Raw genomic sequence first — 17591 nt, 5'->3', positions numbered from 1 at the left:
AAAACCAACAAGCCAAAGAGACAATCCATAAGATAACACCACTTCCGATGTCAAGAGCATCTGAACTGTTTTCACAGAGAGGCACCCAGACATGAAATGGGGATCTTTTCAACCACCGCCAAAAGCTTTTTCATTTCGGTCTGTAGGAATTGAACACACATTCGCATCAGAAGTGCTTTACGCCATAAGCATTGATGTCTTGGAAGCGCTGTGTTTCAATCATAATCAAGTATGAAAAGTTCAACAGCGGAAACATGAATATAAGAAATAGGCCTACCTCTAGATTGCTTTTGTCATGGAAGCAGAGTGTCGAAGCTGAAGACAGCCTCCCCTAAACAGCCATGATGTCAAGCCTTTCCTGGCAGCGTTTCCCAAGTGCACTACAAGCTTAACGAACCAGTGAGAAGATATTTTGGTGTCCATAACCCTGCCTGGGCAGGTAAGTAGCAGAGCTGTTCAGCGTAAGGGTGCTGGGCCCATGACCACCAGATGGAAGGAATGATTACATCCTGTGCTAAAATCTGGGTGCGTTGTGAGCAGAATACTTTGGGACACGTGAAGATTGTCAGATGCAGTCCTTTGTATTTGACCGCAGAATGCAAAGGCAAGATAGGCAAGGAGAATCAATATAAGGAGCTTTTTCCAAGTTCCAGTGACCTAGTGGATAAGGCACTGGCCTCCTAAGCCAGGGATTGTGGGTTCGAGTCCCATCTAGGGTGCATGGCTAGCAGAGTGGCGCAGCGGAAGCGTGCAGGGCCCATAACCCAGAGGTCGATGGATCGAAACCATCCTCTGCTAATAATGAAGAAAACAAAACCCAACAACCTTGTGCGGTTCATTTTCAGATACTAGGCAGCACAAGGAGGCCAAGCTCTCTTGCTAGGACCTTCTCTCTCACATCAGTGAAAAGACAGGCCTAAACAATGCAATCTTTATATGAGGGGGCACCCAGATTTGAACTGGGGACCTCTTGATCTGCAGTCAAATGCTCTACCACTGAGCTATACCCCCTGCTGCCATAGCTTGGGAAGAAATTCTAGAAAACCAACAAGCCAAAGAGACAATCCATAAGATAACACCACTTCCGATGTCAAGAGCATCTGAACTGTTTTCACAGAGAGGCACCCAGACATGAAATGGGGATCTTTTCAACCACCGCCAAAAGCTTTTTCATTTCGGTCTGTAGGAATGGAACACACATTCGCATCAGAAGTGCTTTACGCCATAAGCATTGATGTCTTGGAAGCGCTGTGTTTCAATCATAATCAAGTATGAAAAGTTCAACAGCGGAAACATGGATATAAGAAATAGGACTACCTCTAGATTGCTTTTGTCATGGAAGCAGAGTGTCAAAGCTGAAGACAGCCTCCCCTAAACAGCCATGATGCCAAGCCTTTCCTGGCAGCGTTTCCCAAGTGCACTACAAGCTTAACGAACCAGTGAGAAGATATTTTGGTGTCCATAACCCTGCCTGGGCAGGAAAGTAGCAGAGCTGTTCAGCGTAAGGGTGCTGGGCCCATGACCACCAGATGGAAGGAATGATTACATCCTGTGCTAAAATCTGGGTGCGTTGTGAGCAGAATACTTTGGGACACGTGAGGATTGTCAGATGCAGTCCTTTGTATTTGACCGCAGAATGCAAAGGCAAGATAGGCAAGGAGAATCAATATAAGGAGCTTTTTCCAAGTTCCAGTGACCTAGTGGATAAGGCACTGGCCTCCTAAGCCAGGGATTGTGGGTTCGAGTCCCATCTAGGGTGTATGGCTAGCAGAGTGGCGCAGCGGAAGCGTGCTGGGCCCATAACCCAGAGGTCGATGGATCGAAACCATCCTCTGCTAATAATGAAGAAAACAAAACCCAACAACCTTGTGCGGTTCATTTTCGGACACTAGGCAGCACAAGGAGGCCAAGCTCTCTTGCTAGGACCTTCTCTCTCACATCAGTGAAAAGACAGGCCTAAACAATGCAATCTTTATATGAGGGGGCACCCAGATTTGAACTGGGGACCTCTTGATCTGCAGTCAAATGCTCTACCACTGAGATATACCCCCTGCTGCCATAGCTTGGGAAGAAATTCTAGAAAACCAACAAGCCAAAGAGACAATCCATAAGATAACACCACTTCCGATGTCAAGAGCATCTGAACTGTTTTCACAGAGAGGCACCCAGACATGAAATGGGGATCTTTTCAACCACCGCCAAAAGCTTTTTCATTTCGGTCTGTAGGAATGGAACACACATTCGCATCAGAAGTGCTTTACGCCATAAGCATTGATGTCTTGGAAGCGCTGTGTTTCAATCATAATCAAGTATGAAAAGTTCAACAGCGGAAACATGGATATAAGAAATAGGCCTACCTCTAGATTGCTTTTGTCATGGAAGCAGAGTGTCGAAGCTGAAGACAGCCTCCCCTAAACAGCCATGATGTCAAGCCTTTCCTGGCAGCGTTTCCCAAGTGCACTACAAGCTTAACGAACCAGTGAGAAGATATTTTGGTGTCCATAACCCTGCCTGGGCAGGTAAGTAGCAGAGCTGTTCAGCGTAAGGGTGCTGGGCCCATGACCACCAGATGGAAGGAATGATTACATCCTGTGCTAAAATCTGGGTGCGTTGTGAGCAGAATACTTTGGGACACGTGAGGATTGTCAGATGCAGTCCTTTGTATTTGACCGCAGAATGCAAAGGCAAGATAGGCAAGGAGAATCAATATAAGGAGCTTTTTCCAAGTTCCAGTGACCTAGTGGATAAGGCACTGGCCTCCTAAGCCTGGGATTGTGGGTTCGAGTCCCATCTAGGGTACATGGCTAGCAGAGTGGCGCAGCGGAAGCGTGCAGGGCCCATAACCCAGAGGTCGATGGATCGAAACCATCCTCTGCTAATAATGAAGAAAACAAAACCCAACAACCTTGTGCGGTTCATTTTCAGATACTAGGCAGCACAAGGAGGCCAAGCTCTCTTGCTAGGACCTTCTCTCTCACATCAGTGAAAAGACAGGCCTAAACAATGCAATCTTTATATGAGGGGGCACTCAGATTTGAACTGGGGACCTCTTGAGCTGCAGTCAAATGCGCTACCACTGAGCTATACCCCCTGCTGCCATAGCTTGGGAAGAAATTCTAGAAAACCAACAAGCCAAAGAGACAATTGATAAGATAACACCACTTCCGATGTCAAGAGCATCTGAACTGTTTTCACAGAGAGGCACCCAGACATGAAATGGGGATCTTTTCAACCACCGCCAAAAGCTTTTTCATTTCGGTCTGTAGGAATGGAACACACATTCGCATCAGAAGTGCTTTACGCCATAAGCATTGATGTCTTGGAAGCGCTGTGTTTCAATCATAATCAAGTATGAAAAGTTCAACAGCGGAAACATGGATATAAGAAATAGGACTACCTCTAGATTGCTTTTGTCATGGAAGCAGAGTGTCAAAGCTGAAGACAGCCTCCCCTAAACAGCCATGATGCCAAGCCTTTCCTGGCAGCGTTTCCCAAGTGCACTACAAGCTTAACGAACCAGTGAGAAGATATTTTGGTGTCCATAACCCTGCCTGGGCAGGAAAGTAGCAGAGCTGTTCAGCGTAAGGGTGCTGGGCCCATGACCACCAGATGGAAGGAATGATTACATCCTGTGCTAAAATCTGGGTGCGTTGTGAGCAGAATACTTTGGGACACGTGAGGATTGTCAGATGCAGTCCTTTGTATTTGACCGCAGAATGCAAAGGCAAGATAGGCAAGGAGAATCAATATAAGGAGCTTTTTCCAAGTTCCAGTGACCTAGTGGATAAGGCACTGGCCTCCTAAGCCTGGGATTGTGGGTTCGAGTCCCATCTAGGGTGCATGGCTAGCAGAGTGGCGCAGCGGAAGCGTGCAGGGCCCGTAACCCAGAGGTCGATGGATCGAAACCATCCTCTGCTAATAATGAAGAAAACAAAACCCAACAACCTTGTGCGGTTCATTTTCAGATACTAGGCAGCACAAGGAGGCCAAGCTCTCTTGCTAGGACCTTCTCTCTCACATCAGTGAAAAGACAGGCCTAAACAATGCAATCTTTATATGAGGGGGCACCCAGATTTGAACTGGGGACCTCTTGATCTGCAGTCAAATGCTCTACCACTGAGCTATACCCCCTGCTGCCATAGCTTGGGAAGAAATTCTAGAAAACCAACAAGCCAAAGAGACAATCCATAAGATAACACCACTTCCGATGTCAAGAGCATCTGAACTGTTTTCACAGAGAGGCACCCAGACATGAAATGGGGATCTTTTCAACCACCGCCAAAAGCTTTTTCATTTCGGTCTGTAGGAATGGAACACACATTCGCATCAGAAGTGCTTTACGCCATAAGCATTGATGTCTTGGAAGCGCTGTGTTTCAATCATAATCAAGTATGAAAAGTTCAACAGCGGAAACATGGATATAAGAAATAGGACTACCTCTAGATTGCTTTTGTCATGGAAGCAGAGTGTCAAAGCTGAAGACAGCCTCCCCTAAACAGCCATGATGCCAAGCCTTTCCTGGCAGCGTTTCCCAAGTGCACTACAAGCTTAACGAACCAGTGAGAAGATATTTTGGTGTCCATAACCCTGCCTGGGCAGGAAAGTAGCAGAGCTGTTCAGCGTAAGGGTGCTGGGCCCATGACCACCAGATGGAAGGAATGATTACATCCTGTGCTAAAATCTGGGTGCGTTGTGAGCAGAATACTTTGGGACACGTGAGGATTGTCAGATGCAGTCCTTTGTATTTGACCGCAGAATGCAAAGGCAAGATAGGCAAGGAGAATCAATATAAGGAGCTTTTTCCAAGTTCCAGTGACCTAGTGGATAAGGCACTGGCCTCCTAAGCCTGGGATTGTGGGTTCGAGTCCCATCTAGGGTGCATGGCTAGCAGAATGGCGCAGCGGAAGCGTGCTGGGCCCATAACCCAGAGGTCGATGGATCGAAACCATCCTCTGCTAATAATGAAGAAAACAAAACCCAACAACCTTGTGCGGTTCATTTTCGGATACTAGGCAGCACAAGGAGGCCAAGCTCTCTTGCTAGGACCTTCTCTCTCACATCAGTGAAAAGACAGGCCTAAACAATGCAATCTTTAAATGAGGGGGCACCCAGATTTGAACTGGGGACCTCTTGATCTGCAGTCAAATGCTCTACCACTGAGCTATACCCCCTGCTGCCATAGCTTGGGAAGAAATTCTAGAAAACCAACAAGCCAAAGAGACAATCGATAAGATAACACCACTTCCGATGTCAAGAGCATCTGAACTGTTTTCACAGAGAGGCACCCCGACATGAAATGGGGATCTTTTCAACCACCGCCAAAAGCTTTTTCATTTCGGTCTGTAGGAATGGAACACACATTCGCATCAGAAGTGCTTTACGCCATAAGCATTGATGTCTTGGAAGCGCTGTGTTTCAATCATAATCAAGTATGAAAAGTTCAACAGCGGAAACATGGATATAAGAAATAGGACTACCTCTAGATTGCTTTTGTCATGGAAGCAGAGTGTCAAAGCTGAAGACAGCCTCCCCTAAACAGCCATGATGCCAAGCCTTTCCTGGCAGCGTTTCCCAAGTGCACTACAAGCTTAACGAACCAGTGAGAAGATATTTTGGTGTCCATAACCCTGCCTGGGCAGGAAAGTAGCAGAGCTGTTCAGCGTAAGGGTGCTGGGCCCATGACCACCAGATGGAAGGAATGATTACATCCTGTGCTAAAATCTGGGTGCGTTGTGAGCAGAATACTTTGGGACACGTGAGGATTGTCAGATGCAGTCCTTTGTATTTGACCGCAGAATGCAAAGGCAAGATAGGCAAGGAGAATCAATATAAGGAGCTTTTTCCAAGTTCCAGTGACCTAGTGGATAAGGCACTGGCCTCCTAAGCCTGGGATTGTGGGTTCGAGTCCCATCTAGGGTGCATGGCTAGCAGAGTGGCGCAGCGGAAGCGTGCTGGGCCCATAACCCAGAGGTCGATGGATCGAAACCATCCTCTGCTAATAATGAAGAAAACAAAACCCAACAACCTTGTGCGGTTCATTTTCGGATACTAGGCAGCACAAGGAGGCCAAGCTCTCTTGCTAGGACCTTCTCTCTCACATCAGTGAAAAGACAGGCCTAAACAATGCAATCTTTAAATGAGGGGGCACCCAGATTTGAACTGGGGACCTCTTGATCTGCAGTCAAATGCTCTACCACTGAGCTATACCCCCTGCTGCCATAGCTTGGGAAGAAATTCTAGAAAACCAACAAGCCAAAGAGACAATCGATAAGATAACACCACTTCCGATGTCAAGAGCATCTGAACTGTTTTCACAGAGAGGCACCCAGACATGAAATGGGGATCTTTTCAACCACCGCCAAAAGCTTTTTCATTTCGGTCTGTAGGAATGGAACACACATTCGCATCAGAAGTGCTTTACGCCATAAGCATTGATGTCTTGGAAGCGCTGTGTTTCAATCATAATCAAGTATGAAAAGTTCAACAGCGGAAACATGGATATAAGAAATAGGACTACCTCTAGATTGCTTTTGTCATGGAAGCAGAGTGTCAAAGCTGAAGACAGCCTCCCCTAAACAGCCATGATGCCAAGCCTTTCCTGGCAGCGTTTCCCAAGTGCACTACAAGCTTAACGAACCAGTGAGAAGATATTTTGGTGTCCATAACCCTGCCTGGGCAGGAAAGTAGCAGAGCTGTTCAGCGTAAGGGTGCTGGGCCCATGACCACCAGATGGAAGGAATGATTACATCCTGTGCTAAAATCTGGGTGCGTTGTGAGCAGAATACTTTGGGACACGTGAGGATTGTCAGATGCAGTCCTTTGTATTTGACCGCAGAATGCAAAGGCAAGATAGGCAAGGAGAATCAATATAAGGAGCTTTTTCCAAGTTCCAGTGACCTAGTGGATAAGGCACTGGCCTCCTAAGCCTGGGATTGTGGGTTCGAGTCCCATCTAGGGTGCATGGCTAGCAGAGTGGCGCAGCGGAAGCGTGCTGGGCCCATAACCCAGAGGTCGATGGATCGAAACCATCCTCTGCTAATAATGAAGAAAACAAAACCCAACAACCTTGTGCGGTTCATTTTCGGATACTAGGCAGCACAAGGAGGCCAAGCTCTCTTGCTAGGACCTTCTCTCTCACATCAGTGAAAAGACAGGCCTAAACAATGCAATCTTTAAATGAGGGGGCACCCAGATTTGAACTGGGGACCTCTTGATCTGCAGTCAAATGCTCTACCACTGAGCTATACCCCCTGCTGCCATAGCTTGGGAAGAAATTCTAGAAAACCAACAAGCCAAAGAGACAATCGATAAGATAACACCACTTCCGATGTCAAGAGCATCTGAACTGTTTTCACAGAGAGGCACCCAGACATGAAATGGGGATCTTTTCAACCACCGCCAAAAGCTTTTTCATTTCGGTCTGTAGGAATGGAACACACATTCGCATCAGAAGTGCTTTACGCCATAAGCATTGATGTCTTGGAAGCGCTGTGTTTCAATCATAATCAAGTATGAAAAGTTCAACAGCGGAAACATGGATATAAGAAATAGGACTACCTCTAGATTGCTTTTGTCATGGAAGCAGAGTGTCAAAGCTGAAGACAGCCTCCCCTAAACAGCCATGATGCCAAGCCTTTCCTGGCAGCGTTTCCCAAGTGCACTACAAGCTTAACGAACCAGTGAGAAGATATTTTGGTGTCCATAACCCTGCCTGGGCAGGAAAGTAGCAGAGCTGTTCAGCGTAAGGGTGCTGGGCCCATGACCACCAGATGGAAGGAATGATTACATCCTGTGCTAAAATCTGGGTGCGTTGTGAGCAGAATACTTTGGGACACGTGAGGATTGTCAGATGCAGTCCTTTGTATTTGACCGCAGAATGCAAAGGCAAGATAGGCAAGGAGAATCAATATAAGGAGCTTTTTCCAAGTTCCAGTGACCTAGTGGATAAGGCACTGGCCTCCTAAGCCTGGGATTGTGGGTTCGAGTCCCATCTAGGGTGCATGGCTAGCAGAGTGGCGCAGCGGAAGCGTGCTGGGCCCATAACCCAGAGGTCGATGGATCGAAACCATCCTCTGCTAATAATGAAGAAAACAAAACCCAACAACCTTGTGCGGTTCATTTTCGGATACTAGGCAGCACAAGGAGGCCAAGCTCTCTTGCTAGGACCTTCTCTCTCACATCAGTGAAAAGACAGGCCTAAACAATGCAATCTTTAAATGAGGGGGCACCCAGATTTGAACTGGGGACCTCTTGATCTGCAGTCAAATGCTCTACCACTGAGCTATACCCCCTGCTGCCATAGCTTGGGAAGAAATTCTAGAAAACCAACAAGCCAAAGAGACAATCGATAAGATAACACCACTTCCGATGTCAAGAGCATCTGAACTGTTTTCACAGAGAGGCACCCAGACATGAAATGGGGATCTTTTCAACCACCGCCAAAAGCTTTTTCATTTCGGTCTGTAGGAATGGAACACACATTCGCATCAGAAGTGCTTTACGCCATAAGCATTGATGTCTTGGAAGCGCTGTGTTTCAATCATAATCAAGTATGAAAAGTTCAACAGCGGAAACATGGATATAAGAAATAGGACTACCTCTAGATTGCTTTTGTCATGGAAGCAGAGTGTCAAAGCTGAAGACAGCCTCCCCTAAACAGCCATGATGCCAAGCCTTTCCTGGCAGCGTTTCCCAAGTGCACTACAAGCTTAACGAACCAGTGAGAAGATATTTTGGTGTCCATAACCCTGCCTGGGCAGGAAAGTAGCAGAGCTGTTCAGCGTAAGGGTGCTGGGCCCATGACCACCAGATGGAAGGAATGATTACATCCTGTGCTAAAATCTGGGTGCGTTGTGAGCAGAATACTTTGGGACACGTGAGGATTGTCAGATGCAGTCCTTTGTATTTGACCGCAGAATGCAAAGGCAAGATAGGCAAGGAGAATCAATATAAGGAGCTTTTTCCAAGTTCCAGTGACCTAGTGGATAAGGCACTGGCCTCCTAAGCCTGGGATTGTGGGTTCGAGTCCCATCTAGGGTGCATGGCTAGCAGAGTGGCGCAGCGGAAGCGTGCTGGGCCCATAACCCAGAGGTCGATGGATCGAAACCATCCTCTGCTAATAATGAAGAAAACAAAACCCAACAACCTTGTGCGGTTCATTTTCGGATACTAGGCAGCACAAGGAGGCCAAGCTCTCTTGCTAGGACCTTCTCTCTCACATCAGTGAAAAGACAGGCCTAAACAATGCAATCTTTAAATGAGGGGGCACCCAGATTTGAACTGGGGACCTCTTGATCTGCAGTCAAATGCTCTACCACTGAGCTATACCCCCTGCTGCCATAGCTTGGGAAGAAATTCTAGAAAACCAACAAGCCAAAGAGACAATCGATAAGATAACACCACTTCCGATGTCAAGAGCATCTGAACTGTTTTCACAGAGAGGCACCCAGACATGAAATGGGGATCTTTTCAACCACCGCCAAAAGCTTTTTCATTTCGGTCTGTAGGAATGGAACACACATTCGCATCAGAAGTGCTTTACGCCATAAGCATTGATGTCTTGGAAGCGCTGTGTTTCAATCATAATCAAGTATGAAAAGTTCAACAGCGGAAACATGGATATAAGAAATAGGACTACCTCTAGATTGCTTTTGTCATGGAAGCAGAGTGTCAAAGCTGAAGACAGCCTCCCCTAAACAGCCATGATGCCAAGCCTTTCCTGGCAGCGTTTCCCAAGTGCACTACAAGCTTAACGAACCAGTGAGAAGATATTTTGGTGTCCATAACCCTGCCTGGGCAGGAAAGTAGCAGAGCTGTTCAGCGTAAGGGTGCTGGGCCCATGACCACCAGATGGAAGGAATGATTACATCCTGTGCTAAAATCTGGGTGCGTTGTGAGCAGAATACTTTGGGACACGTGAGGATTGTCAGATGCAGTCCTTTGTATTTGACCGCAGAATGCAAAGGCAAGATAGGCAAGGAGAATCAATATAAGGAGCTTTTTCCAAGTTCCAGTGACCTAGTGGATAAGGCACTGGCCTCCTAAGCCTGGGATTGTGGGTTCGAGTCCCATCTAGGGTGCATGGCTAGCAGAGTGGCGCAGCGGAAGCGTGCAGGGCCCGTAACCCAGAGGTCGATGGATCGAAACCATCCTCTGCTAATAATGAAGAAAACAAAACCCAACAACCTTGTGCGGTTCATTTTCAGATACTAGGCAGCACAAGGAGGCCAAGCTCTCTTGCTAGGACCTTCTCTCTCACATCAGTGAAAAGACAGGCCTAAACAATGCAATCTTTATATGAGGGGGCACCCAGATTTGAACTGGGGACCTCTTGATCTGCAGTCAAATGCTCTACCACTGAGCTATACCCCCTGCTGCCATAGCTTGGGAAGAAATTCTAGAAAACCAACAAGCCAAAGAGACAATCGATAAGATAACACCACTTCCGATGTCAAGAGCATCTGAACTGTTTTCACAGAGAGGCACCCAGACATGAAATGGGGATCTTTTCAACCACCGCCAAAAGCTTTTTCATTTCGGTCTGTAGGAATGGAACACACATTCGCATCAGAAGTGCTTTACGCCATAAGCATTGATGTCTTGGAAGCGCTGTGTTTCAATCATAATCAAGTATGAAAAGTTCAACAGCGGAAACATGGATATAAGAAATAGGACTACCTCTAGATTGCTTTTGTCATGGAAGCAGAGTGTCAAAGCTGAAGACAGCCTCCCCTAAACAGCCATGATGCCAAGCCTTTCCTGGCAGCGTTTCCCAAGTGCACTACAAGCTTAACGAACCAGTGAGAAGATATTTTGGTGTCCATAACCCTGCCTGGGCAGGAAAGTAGCAGAGCTGTTCAGCGTAAGGGTGCTGGGCCCATGACCACCAGATGGAAGGAATGATTACATCCTGTGCTAAAATCTGGGTGCGTTGTAAGCAGAATACTTTGGGACACGTGAGGATTGTCAGATGCAGTCCTTTGTATTTGACCGCAGAATGCAAAGGCAAGATAGGCAAGGAGAATCAATATAAGGAGCTTTTTCCAAGTTCCAGTGACCTAGTGGATAAGGCACTGGCCTCCTAAGCCTGGGATTGTGGGTTCGAGTCCCATCTAGGGTGCATGGCTAGCAGAGTGGCGCAGCGGAAGCGTGCTGGGCCCATAACCCAGAGGTCGATGGATCGAAACCATCCTCTGCTAATAATGAAGAAAACAAAACCCAACAACCTTGTGCGGTTCATTTTCGGATACTAGGCAGCACAAGGAGGCCAAGCTCTCTTGCTAGGACCTTCTCTCTCACATCAGTGAAAAGACAGGCCTAAACAATGCAATCTTTAAATGAGGGGGCACCCAGATTTGAACTGGGGACCTCTTGATCTGCAGTCAAATGCTCTACCACTGAGCTATACCCCCTGCTGCCATAGCTTGGGAAGAAATTCTAGAAAACCAACAAGCCAAAGAGACAATCGATAAGATAACACCACTTCCGATGTCAAGAGCATCTGAACTGTTTTCACAGAGAGGCACCCAGACATGAAATGGGGATCTTTTCAACCACCGCCAAAAGCTTTTTCATTTCGGTCTGTAGGAATGGAACACACATTCGCATCAGAAGTGCTTTACGCCATAAGCATTGATGTCTTGGAAGCGCTGTGTTTCAATCATAATCAAGTATGAAAAGTTCAACAGCGGAAACATGGATATAAGAAATAGGACTACCTCTAGATTGCTTTTGTCATGGAAGCAGAGTGTCAAAGCTGAAGACAGCCTCCCCTAAACAGCCATGATGCCAAGCCTTTCCTGGCAGCGTTTCCCAAGTGCACTACAAGCTTAACGAACCAGTGAGAAGATATTTTGGTGTCCATAACCCTGCCTGGGCAGGAAAGTAGCAGAGCTGTTCAGCGTAAGGGTGCTGGGCCCATGACCACCAGATGGAAGGAATGATTACATCCTGTGCTAAAATCTGGGTGCGTTGTGAGCAGAATACTTTGGGACACGTGAGGATTGTCAGATGCAGTCCTTTGTATTTGACCGCAGAATGCAAAGGCAAGATAGGCAAGGAGAATCAATATAAGGAGCTTTTTCCAAGTTCCAGTGACCTAGTGGATAAGGCACTGGCCTCCTAAGCCTGGGATTGTGGGTTCGAGTCCCATCTAGGGTGCATGGCTAGCAGAGTGGCGCAGCGGAAGCGTGCTGGGCCCATAACCCAGAGGTCGATGGATCGAAACCATCCTCTGCTAATAATGAAGAAAACAAAACCCAACAACCTTGTGCGGTTCATTTTCGGATACTAGGCAGCACAAGGAGGCCAAGCTCTCTTGCTAGGACCTTCTCTCTCACATCAGTGAAAAGACAGGCCTAAACAATGCAATCTTTAAATGAGGGGGCACCCAGATTTGAACTGGGGACCTCTTGATCTGCAGTCAAATGCTCTACCACTGAGCTATACCCCCTGCTGCCATAGCTTGGGAAGAAATTCTAGAAAACCAACAAGCCAAAGAGACAATCGATAAGATAACACCACTTCCGATGTCAAGAGCATCTGAACTGTTTTCACAGAGAGGCACCCAGACATGAAATGGGGATCTTTTCAACCACCGCCAAAAGCTTTTTCATTTCGGTCTGTAGGAATGGAACACACATTCGCATCAGAAGTGCTTTACGCCATAAGCATTGATGTCTTGGAAGCGCTGTGTTTCAATCATAATCAAGTATGAAAAGTTCAACAGCGGAAACATGGATATAAGAAATAGGACTACCTCTAGATTGCTTTTGTCATGGAAGCAGAGTGTCAAAGCTGAAGACAGCCTCCCCTAAACAGCCATGATGCCAAGCCTTTCCTGGCAGCGTTTCCCAAGTGCACTACAAGCTTAACGAACCAGTGAGAAGATATTTTGGTGTCCATAACCCTGCCTGGGCAGGAAAGTAGCAGAGCTGTTCAGCGTAAGGGTGCTGGGCCCATGACCACCAGATGGAAGGAATGATTACATCCTGTGCTAAAATCTGGGTGCGTTGTGAGCAGAATACTTTGGGACACGTGAGGATTGTCAGATGCAGTCCTTTGTATTTGACCGCAGAATGCAAAGGCAAGATAGGCAAGGAGAATCAATATAAGGAGCTTTTTCCAAGTTCCAGTGACCTAGTGGATAAGGCACTGGCCTCCTAAGCCTGGGATTGTGGGTTCGAGTCCCATCTAGGGTGCATGGCTAGCAGAGTGGCGCAGCGGAAGCGTGCTGGGCCCATAACCCAGAGGTCGATGGATCGAAACCATCCTCTGCTAATAATGAAGAAAACAAAACCCAACAACCTTGTGCGGTTCATTTTCGGATACTAGGCAGCACAAGGAGGCCAAGCTCTCTTGCTAGGACCTTCTCTCTCACATCAGTGAAAAGACAGGCCTAAACAATGCAATCTTTAAATGAGGGGGCACCCAGATTTGAACTGGGGACCTCTTGATCTGCAGTCAAATGCTCTACCACTGAGCTATACCCCCTGCTGCCATAGCTTGGGAAGAAATTCTAGAAAACCAACAAGCCAAAGAGACAATCGATAAGATAACACCACTTCCGATGTCAAGAGCATCTGAACTGTTTTCACAGAGAGGCACCCAGACATGAAATGGGGATCTTTTCAACCACCGCCAAAAGCTTTTTCATTTCGGTCTGTAGGAATGGAACACACATTCGCATCAGAAGTGCTTTACGCCATAAGCATTGATGTCTTGGAAGCGCTGTGTTTCAATCATAATCAAGTATGAAAAGTTCAACAGCGGAAACATGGATATAAGAAATAGGACTACCTCTAGATTGCTTTTGTCATGGAAGCAGAGTGTCAAAGCTGAAGACAGCCTCCCCTAAACAGCCATGATGCCAAGCCTTTCCTGGCAGCGTTTCCCAAGTGCACTACAAGCTTAACGAACCAGTGAGAAGATATTTTGGTGTCCATAACCCTGCCTGGGCAGGAAAGTAGCAGAGCTGTTCAGCGTAAGGGTGCTGGGCCCATGACCACCAGATGGAAGGAATGATTACATCCTGTGCTAAAATCTGGGTGCGTTGTGAGCAGAATACTTTGGGACACGTGAGGATTGTCAGATGCAGTCCTTTGTATTTGACCGCAGAATGCAAAGGCAAGATAGGCAAGGAGAATCAATATAAGGAGCTTTTTCCAAGTTCCAGTGACCTAGTGGATAAGGCACTGGCCTCCTAAGCCTGGGATTGTGGGTTCGAGTCCCATCTAGGGTGCATGGCTAGCAGAGTGGCGCAGCGGAAGCGTGCTGGGCCCATAACCCAGAGGTCGATGTATCGAAACCATCCTCTGCTAATAATGAAGAAAACAAAACCCAACAACCTTGTGCGGTTCATTTTCGGATACTAGGCAGCACAAGGAGGCCAAGCTCTCTTGCTAGGACCTTCTCTCTCACATCAGTGAAAAGACAGGCCTAAACAATGCAATCTTTAAATGAGGGGGCACCCAGATTTGAACTGGGGACCTCTTGATCTGCAGTCAAATGCTCTACCACTGAGCTATACCCCCTGCTGCCATAGCTTGGGAAGAAATTCTAGAAAACCAACAAGCCAAAGAGACAATCGATAAGATAACACCACTTCCGATGTCAAGAGCATCTGAACTGTTTTCACAGAGAGGCACCCAGACATGAAATGGGGATCTTTTCAACCACCGCCAAAAGCTTTTTCATTTCGGTCTGTAGGAATGGAACACACATTCGCATCAGAAGTGCTTTACGCCATAAGCATTGATGTCTTGGAAGCGCTGTGTTTCAATCATAATCAAGTATGAAAAGTTCAACAGCGGAAACATGGATATAAGAAATAGGCCTACCTCTAGATTGCTTTTGTCATGGAAGCAGAGTGTCGAAGCTGAAGACAGCCTCCCCTAAACAGCCATGATGTCAAGCCTTTCCTGGCAGCGTTTCCCAAGTGCACTACAAGCTTAACGAACCAGTGAGAAGATATTTTGGTGTCCATAACCCTGCCTGGGCAGGTAAGTAGCAGAGCTGTTCAGCGTAAGGGTGCTGGGCCCATGACCACCAGATGGAAGGAATGATTACATCCTGTGCTAAAATCTGGGTGCGTTGTGAGCAGAATACTTTGGGACACGTGAGGATTGTCAGATGCAGTCCTTTGTATTTGACCGCAGAATGCAAAGGCAAGATAGGCAAGGAGAATCAATATAAGGAGCTTTTTCCAAGTTCCAGTGACCTAGTGGATAAGGCACTGGCCTCCTAAGCCAGGGATTGTGGGTTCGAGTCCCATCTAGGGTGCATGGCTAGCAGAGTGGCGCAGCGGAAGCGTGCAGGGCCCATAACCCAGAGGTCGATGGATCGAAACCATCCTCTGCTAATAATGAAGAAAACAAAACCCAACAACCTTGTGCGGTTCATTTTCAGATACTAGGCAGCACAAGGAGGCCAAGCTCTCTTGCTAAGACCTTCTCTCTCACATCAGTGAAAAGACAGGCCTAAACAATGCAATCTTTATATGAGGGGGCACCCAGATTTGAACTGGGGACCTCTTGATCTGCAGTCAAATGCTCTACCACTGAGCTATACCCCCTGCTGCCATAGCTTGGGAAGAAATTCTAGAAAACCAACAAGCCAAAGAGACAATCCATAAGATAACACCACTTCCGATGTCAAGAGCATCTGAACTGTTTTCACAGAGAGGCACCCAGACATGAAATGGGGATCTTTTCAACCACCGCCAAAAGCTTTTTCATTTCGGTCTGTAGGAATGGAACACACATTCGCATCAGAAGTGCTTTACGCCATAAGCATTGATGTCTTGGAAGCGCTGTGTTTCAATCATAATCAAGTATGAAAAGTTCAACAGCGGAAACATGGATATAAGAAATAGGACTACCTCTAGATTGCTTTTGTCATGGAAGCAGAGTGTCAAAGCTGAAGACAGCCTCCCCTAAACAGCCATGATGCCAAGCCTTTCCTGGCAGCGTTTCCCAAGTGCACTACAAGCTTAACGAACCAGTGAGAAGATATTTTGGTGTCCATAACCCTGCCTGGGCAGGTAAGTAGCAGAGCTGTTCAGCGTAAGGGTGCTGGGCCCATGACCACCAGATGGAAGGAATGATTACATCCTGTGCTAAAATCTGGGTGCGTTGTGAGCAGAATACTTTGGGACACGTGAGGATTGTCAGATGCAGTCCTTTGTATTTGACCGCAGAATGCAAAGGCAAGATAGGCAAGGAGAATCAATATAAGGAGCTTTTTCCAAGTTCCAGTGACCTAGTGGATAAGGCACTGGCCTCCTAAGCCAGGGATTGTGGGTTCGAGTCCCATCTAGGGTGCATGGCTAGCAGAGTGGCGCAGCGGAAGCGTGCAGGGCCCATAACCCAGAGGTCGATGGATCGAAACCATCCTCTGCTAATAATGAAGAAAACAAAACCCAACAACCTTGTGCGGTTCATTTTCAGATACTAGGCAGCACAAGGAGGCCAAGCTCTCTTGCTAAGACCTTCTCTCTCACATCAGTGAAAAGACAGGCCTAAACAATGCAATCTTTATATGAGGGGGCACCCAGATTTGAACTGGGGACCTCTTGATCTGCAGTCAAATGCTCTACCACTGAGCTATACCCCCTGCTGCCATAGCTTGGGAAGAAATTCTAGAAAACCAACAAGCCAAAGAGACAATCCATAAGATAACACCACTTCCGATGTCAAGAGCATCTGAACTGTTTTCACAGAGAGGCACCCAGACATGAAATGGGGATCTTTTCAACCACCGCCAAAAGCTTTTTCATTTCGGTCTGTAGGAATGGAACACACATTCGCATCAGAAGTGCTTTACGCCATAAGCATTGATGTCTTGGAAGCGCTGTGTTTCAATCATAATCAAGTATGAAAAGTTCAACAGCGGAAACATGGATATAAGAAATAGGACTACCTCTAGATTGCTTTTGTCATGGAAGCAGAGTGTCAAAGCTGAAGACAGCCTCCCCTAAACAGCCATGATGCCAAGCCTTTCCTGGCAGCGTTTCCCAAGTGCACTACAAGCTTAACGAACCAGTGAGAAGATATTTTGGTGTCCATAACCCTGCCTGGGCAGGAAAGTAGCAGAGCTGTTCAGCGTAAGGGTGCTGGGCCCATGACCACCAGATGGAAGGAATGATTACATCCTGTGCTAAAATCTGGGTGCGTTGTGAGCAGAATACTTTGGGACACGTGAGGATTGTCAGATGCAGTCCTTTGTATTTGACCGCAGAATGCAAAGGCAAGATAGGCAAGGAGAATCAATATAAGGAGCTTTTTCCAAGTTCCAGTGACCTAGTGGATAAGGCACTGGCCTCCTAAGCCTGGGATTGTGGGTTCGAGTCCCATCTAGGGTGCATGGCTAGCAGAGTGGCGCAGCGGAAGCGTGCTGGGCCCATAACCCAGAGGTCGATGGATCGAAACCATCCTCTGCTAATAATGAAGAAAACAAAACCCAACAACCTTGTGCGGTTCATTTTCGGATACTAGGCAGCACAAGGAGGCCAAGCTCTCTTGCTAGGACCTTCTCTCTCACATCAGTGAAAAGACAGGCCTAAACAATGCAATCTTTAAATGAGGGGGCACCCA

General features: G+C 47.1%; 15 non-coding genes across 15 annotated transcripts in view; all 15 read right to left on the bottom strand.

Annotated features, from left to right (window-relative positions):
- Positions 1-939: 939 nt before the first annotated feature.
- On the bottom strand, positions 940-1011 carry trnac-gca (transfer RNA cysteine (anticodon GCA)). The gene has a single exon. It is a non-coding gene; the product is annotated as a tRNA-Cys (tRNA).
- Positions 1012-4059: 3048 nt separating this feature from the next.
- Positions 4060-4131, bottom strand: trnac-gca (transfer RNA cysteine (anticodon GCA)). The gene has a single exon. It is a non-coding gene; the product is annotated as a tRNA-Cys (tRNA).
- Positions 4132-5099: 968 nt separating this feature from the next.
- trnac-gca (transfer RNA cysteine (anticodon GCA)) lies at positions 5100-5171 on the bottom strand. The gene has a single exon. It is a non-coding gene; the product is annotated as a tRNA-Cys (tRNA).
- Positions 5172-6139: 968 nt separating this feature from the next.
- trnac-gca (transfer RNA cysteine (anticodon GCA)) lies at positions 6140-6211 on the bottom strand. The gene has a single exon. It is a non-coding gene; the product is annotated as a tRNA-Cys (tRNA).
- A 968-nt stretch (positions 6212-7179) lies between these two features.
- Positions 7180-7251, bottom strand: trnac-gca (transfer RNA cysteine (anticodon GCA)). The gene has a single exon. It is a non-coding gene; the product is annotated as a tRNA-Cys (tRNA).
- A 968-nt stretch (positions 7252-8219) lies between these two features.
- trnac-gca (transfer RNA cysteine (anticodon GCA)) lies at positions 8220-8291 on the bottom strand. Its single transcript has one exon. It is a non-coding gene; the product is annotated as a tRNA-Cys (tRNA).
- Positions 8292-9259: 968 nt separating this feature from the next.
- trnac-gca (transfer RNA cysteine (anticodon GCA)) lies at positions 9260-9331 on the bottom strand. The gene has a single exon. It is a non-coding gene; the product is annotated as a tRNA-Cys (tRNA).
- A 968-nt stretch (positions 9332-10299) lies between these two features.
- On the bottom strand, positions 10300-10371 carry trnac-gca (transfer RNA cysteine (anticodon GCA)). The gene has a single exon. It is a non-coding gene; the product is annotated as a tRNA-Cys (tRNA).
- Positions 10372-11339: 968 nt separating this feature from the next.
- On the bottom strand, positions 11340-11411 carry trnac-gca (transfer RNA cysteine (anticodon GCA)). Its single transcript has one exon. It is a non-coding gene; the product is annotated as a tRNA-Cys (tRNA).
- A 968-nt stretch (positions 11412-12379) lies between these two features.
- Positions 12380-12451, bottom strand: trnac-gca (transfer RNA cysteine (anticodon GCA)). Its single transcript has one exon. It is a non-coding gene; the product is annotated as a tRNA-Cys (tRNA).
- A 968-nt stretch (positions 12452-13419) lies between these two features.
- trnac-gca (transfer RNA cysteine (anticodon GCA)) lies at positions 13420-13491 on the bottom strand. The gene has a single exon. It is a non-coding gene; the product is annotated as a tRNA-Cys (tRNA).
- A 968-nt stretch (positions 13492-14459) lies between these two features.
- On the bottom strand, positions 14460-14531 carry trnac-gca (transfer RNA cysteine (anticodon GCA)). The gene has a single exon. It is a non-coding gene; the product is annotated as a tRNA-Cys (tRNA).
- A 968-nt stretch (positions 14532-15499) lies between these two features.
- trnac-gca (transfer RNA cysteine (anticodon GCA)) lies at positions 15500-15571 on the bottom strand. The gene has a single exon. It is a non-coding gene; the product is annotated as a tRNA-Cys (tRNA).
- A 968-nt stretch (positions 15572-16539) lies between these two features.
- trnac-gca (transfer RNA cysteine (anticodon GCA)) lies at positions 16540-16611 on the bottom strand. Its single transcript has one exon. It is a non-coding gene; the product is annotated as a tRNA-Cys (tRNA).
- Positions 16612-17579: 968 nt separating this feature from the next.
- trnac-gca (transfer RNA cysteine (anticodon GCA)) overlaps positions 17580-17591 on the bottom strand; it is a 72-nt gene continuing 60 nt past the window's right edge. Inside the window, exon 1 of the tRNA in view lies at positions 17580-17591. This exon is cut by the window's right edge and continues 60 nt beyond it. This is a non-coding gene — a tRNA (tRNA-Cys).

The sequence above is a fragment of the Hoplias malabaricus genome, chromosome 6, assembly GCF_029633855.1.
Source record: "Hoplias malabaricus isolate fHopMal1 chromosome 6, fHopMal1.hap1, whole genome shotgun sequence".
NCBI classification, from domain to species: Eukaryota; Metazoa; Chordata; class Actinopteri; order Characiformes; family Erythrinidae; genus Hoplias; species Hoplias malabaricus.
The sequence above is the reverse complement of the archived record's forward strand: the minus strand, read 5'-3'. Positions and strand labels throughout refer to the sequence as shown.